The sequence below is a fragment of the Oratosquilla oratoria genome, chromosome 8 (genome assembly GCF_046742065.1).
Source record: "Oratosquilla oratoria isolate Oo_2021 chromosome 8, ASM4674206v1, whole genome shotgun sequence".
In the NCBI taxonomy this organism is placed as follows: Eukaryota; Metazoa; Arthropoda; class Malacostraca; order Stomatopoda; family Squillidae; genus Oratosquilla; species Oratosquilla oratoria.
This window is the reverse complement of record NC_134784.1, coordinates 50,990,664-50,995,663: the sequence shown is the minus strand read 5'-3', so window position 1 is coordinate 50,995,663 and position 5,000 is coordinate 50,990,664. Positions and strand designations below refer to the sequence as shown.

Sequence of the window (5,000 nt, the reverse complement as noted above, 5' to 3'; positions counted from 1 at the left end):
CGTAACTGGAAGGTAATAGGGTACAAACACGTGTAAGAGACCTCGTCGAAAACGGAATCAGGGATATTCATGGAATAAGTTCAAACAGGGGCCTGACGAAATACGGCTAAAAGACAAATAATGGCGACAATCGGTCATAGAGGTGGTAGTATAAAAAAGTGAGAATATAAATAAAATGTGACAGGGCAGCCAAGTCATCGTACTACCCTGAAAGATGCATCACCTCAAACAGCAAAAACAACAGTCGGTGGTTCAGCATGATCAAAGTTTTTGTGGACTGTAAAAACACATCTATTCCATGGCTGTGTTGTATACAGTCTCGCATAATGTAACCCATACGTCCTGGTTTGCTGGGTCCATGGTTCTTCTAAATAGTGTGAATAAAGGACTGTTTTGACGGCAGTGATTTTTTATTTGTCGACATTTAAGTGGTTTGGTGTGTCCCCGCCATGTGGAGTGTGGACTCTTGGACTGGATTTGAATGTTAACGTTTGTGGCGATGAGGTTCGTGGTCTGTCCCACACTCGACATCATACATTGCTTTCGTGATTCTTACGTCCTGCCCATTCCTCTACCTGACAGTGGCATAATCTATGAGATGCCAGTGTTTGGAGCGAAGGTGCATCCATAATGTTCTGTTGCGATTAGATAGGCGGAAGATGGTACTGGTGAGAGCCCATGCTCAACACAAGTCTGGAGGAATAGTTGGCCGTTGCTGTTTAAATCGCTGACCTAATGCTTCCCAATAACTTCCTACCAGCTTGTACTGTCAGTGCCAATTCTCGCAGTAGAATCACCGTTTTTGCTAGTGCACAAGTCTCTCAGTCGCAACACTCATGATCAAGCATTACGCCCCAGATAATGTGAAATCACGTTTCATTTTAACCCTCTCTATATTCCGTTATTCTATTGTTCTTTACATTTACTTCATCCTAGCCGTTGTTGTTCATTTTGAAATATATCGTTTATTTATCGCTTGATATTAAGTGAAGGTGAGAGAACGATGGGTAGAATATTTCAGGGGTTTGTAAAGTGTGAAGGAACTTAGGGAGGTATCGATTGAAGTGGTGAAAAACGCTCGGAAAATGATTGTGACGGGAGATGAAAATTATAGGGGTATATGAAAATATAATGTACAAAGAGCATTAGAAGCGATGGAAATTAGTAAGGCATTTGGGATAGATAGGTGTCATATAGTGTCTGAAGAAGGGAGGAATAGCTACAGTAGATTGGCTTGTCAATTTGTTTAGTGTGTGCTTGAGGGAGGCAAAATACCAAAGGACTGGAGAAGTGCATGTATAGTTCTGCTATATAAAAGAAATGGAGACAAATGCCAATATATCTATAGAGGGATCAGCGGGTTAAGTGTATTTGAAAAGGCATAAGGGACGGTCTTAATTGAAAGGATTATGAGGGAGACAAAGGAAATAACTGGGAAGAATAGTGTGGAAATAGAAAAGGAGGAGGTTTTGTGGATTAAGATTTCGTAAAAAGGCAGATATGCAAAAACTTATTTTTTTTTTCAAAAGGTAAAGATGTCTTTTTTTATGGATTCCGAGAAGGCGTATGACATGTTTGACAAGAATGTATTATGGGATGTGTTACAGATGAATGAAATATGCGGAAGGTCGTTGATGGCAGTGAAAAGATTTTATGTGAATCATGGTTCCTCAGAGTTTACATTGATTGTCTGGTATGGAAGGTGAATACAAGGGAGGTAAGCGTTGATTAGTAAATAGTAAATGAGTGGGATAAAATGGGAGATGATCCAGTTGTTTATCGATGAAACTGCGAATGCCACACGTCTCTCCGATTCCCAACAGTGGTTGTTACCTGCCCTAACAGCCCAAGTGCATAGCACAAAGTTGACGACTTCGGTCACAACAACGCGCGTTCTGGCGTAGGCTCCTCACCATAAAGGAGAGAAGCTAGGACAAGTATAGTACTCAAAGTGCCTGCCACATGTAACAGGGAACCAGGGAATGGATGAGTGTAGGTGGAGTTAAGAGTAAGGGAAGCAAGTGATTGTCTTTGGAAGAGTGGAAAGTGCCATGAGAATTAGATATCTGAGAATGAAAGCAAATGAATTCAAGGTTGGCAAAGAGGAAGATTCTAAATGATCATGAGATAAAGTGTATATGTTGGGGGTTACAAGGATAAATAGTGTTAGAATAGGAGAGGCGAAAAGAGAGCTGGCAGATGAAATAATAAAGTCAATGAAATAATACTGGGATAGTTTGACCATTTGGAACAAGAGTGAGGAAAAGCTAGCAAAAAAAACAAAAACAAAAAAAAAACAGGGGCAGATAGAATAAAGTTGGAGATAAAACCGACAATGGGATGGATGGATGGATGGATGGTTGGATGGATGATGTGAAGGAGACCGTGGGTACAAAGAGAATGTCCCTCAAGCAGGGTAAGAAGAGAACAAGAGATGTGTGTGAGTGGAAAATGGTTATAACTAGTTGGAGGATTAACGTGACCCAAAGGGATTTTTTCCTTGTGCTCTGCAAATTTTTGAGTGGACGAAGAGTGAAGATCACTATGTTCTGAAAGGGTGGTTGATGTCTGGCCCTACAGTGGAGATGGCTCTGTCTTGCTGCATTGCTTATTTCCCAAGTAGTGGATGAGAGGTAGGGATGGCCCTTCTTCAAGAAAGAGATAAAGGGAATAAAAAATAAGCTTGGGGATTGGTGTATGCCCTGGCTGGGCCATTCCTCCTTTATAAGAGTAAAGGGCTTTTGGTATATAATCTTGATAATATTATATATTTTTTCAACAATAAAAAGAATTGTATTCCTAACAAAACAGTGCATAATCAGAGACAATATAATTTTCGCCAATCACTAGTATGCTGTACATAACGTAATACGATGAATAAATGTATAGTTATATTTAGGAACGATACTAAGATATAACTGGATACAGTAATCTTACTAAACATTCATGAGTAGAACTAGAATAGGCCATTACCTGCAGTGTAATACGAAACGGGTATGCACATGTGTGGACGGTGGTGAGGGGGTGATGGGAAACTACAAAGCTTATTTAAAACATGAACACCGCAATCAAGTCTCTGCTTTCTCTCCACTTCATTAATGATATTAGGTTTGGTTGCAGGTCGAGGAACCAATTAGGTCACTGCTTTTTGTACTCATTCAATACTGATTATATCTCCCTTTGTGCTGAGACCATACCACCACTATATACTAGACTCGAATTTTGATCATACTTGTATCCCCGTAATGAAATACCACATTTATGTTCGTCAGAAATTCATATATATCGCCCACAACCTTCCCGATGTAGTTGTTCAGTGACAATTCATCCTCAACCATCATACCCAGATCTTTCTCCTGTTTTATTTTATATCCAGTTGAGTAAATATATATTTTTTATCGCTAATCTCTTTCCTCGTGCGTTGTTGTGTACTTCTGAAAGCTAAAACAACGTTGTATGAAACCCCTTTCTCTACAAGAAATAACTGTATTAGCACAGTTAGATTCATTACACTCATTCAAGATATGGATTATTTAGCATTTTCAATGTCGAGGAATATTAGATGATATAGTTTTATTGCTCATATTCATTCATATAGATTGTTATACAATATTGCACATTTAATGCACCTTCCTTTGTAATCCCCTCTAGAAATTAACGCATTAATTAGCCTTAAACATGAGTAGGTGAGAAGGAGAGCTAGGGTAGAAAAGGAGCTGGCAGATATTACCGCTAAAAGAGTACTAGGATGGTTTGGACAAATGGGAAGAATGAGTGAAGAAAGATTAGTAGAAGAGGTGTGGAAAGCAGAGGTGGACAGAGTCAACTTTAGGAGACGACCGAGGATGAGATGGATGGATGGGGTGAACGGGGCGTTGAGTAGAACGGGGTCTGTTGAGCAAGGGAAGAAAAAGGCAAGAGATAGGGGTAAGTGGAGAATGGCTATATATAAATGATACTGTGATGCAAGGAAGGGAGCGGATGGGGGTAGGGGTGGTTATGTATGAATTTTGACGCAGTCCGAAGGGATTTGAACCCGTCCTCTCTTATTCTGCATGAGGGGACGGAGAAAGAGGTAGCTGATTAGGTGAGGCGACCATTGCTTCTGGCCCATGGGTGTGAGTGAAATGGGTGGGAGTAGGTACTTGTCTTTTGACTTGTCTACCTTCATTAGAAGAGGGAAAAGCCATTGGTACATAGGTAGATTAGTATAACTGAATCAACATTTTAAACCAATGTAAGGATTTTGATACGGCAAACATCCGAGATTGAAGACCAGTAACATCTTCCGGGATCTTCCATAAGACGTTTTACACTGTGAACCATAGTTCTTAAAGAGTTATGGCATGATCACAGGCTTTAGATATCTGTGAGAACATAGTGTCTGATCGTGAATCGTGGCTATACCTGTTTGAAATCACTAGGTAGCCCATGAACCCCAAACGCTTGATCACTCCCCTCCTCCTTCGGCCCTTACTCCGAAAGGGCCCAGCCACCTGTACTAATGTACCTAGACACTCTCCTTCTGGAGCCAAGGAGAACCCTTAAGAGTTTCGGTTCATTAAGAGCCACTTTGAGATGTGCCCCTGAGCGGTGTCTTTCATGAAGGACTTTTCCTTTACTTGAGATAGGATAACTAAAATAACTATATATATGAAAATATTGGAAAAGGAAAAAAGAAATAAAGAAAATGAAAAAAGTATAGGAGAGAAAGTAAAAAAAAAAAAATGAATGGAAAAGAACAGAAAAAAGAGAAGAGAAAAAAAGGGGAGAAAAAAAAAAAAAAAAAAAAAAAAAAAAAAAAATGGAAAAGACAGGGAAACAAAGTGAAGATTTCATATTGTTTGATAATAATAGGCTTTAATCAAAGCTTTCGCTCACCAAAGAAAAGTCGCTATCTTGTGATTTTTTTTTATCACCATATCGAATGGGCATATACCTTCATCTTCCATGGCTCTCCTTATAGATTTTCATTGTGCGAACCGTCAAACGATAATATG

At 39.6% G+C, this 5,000-nt stretch overlaps 1 protein-coding gene across 1 annotated transcript in view; it reads right to left on the bottom strand.

Annotated features, from left to right (window-relative positions):
• The window catches only part of LOC143027713 (A-type potassium channel modulatory protein KCNIP1-like), a gene marked incomplete in the record, with an annotated part of 806,525 nt that overhangs the window by 554,937 nt on the left and 246,588 nt on the right, over positions 1-5,000 (bottom strand).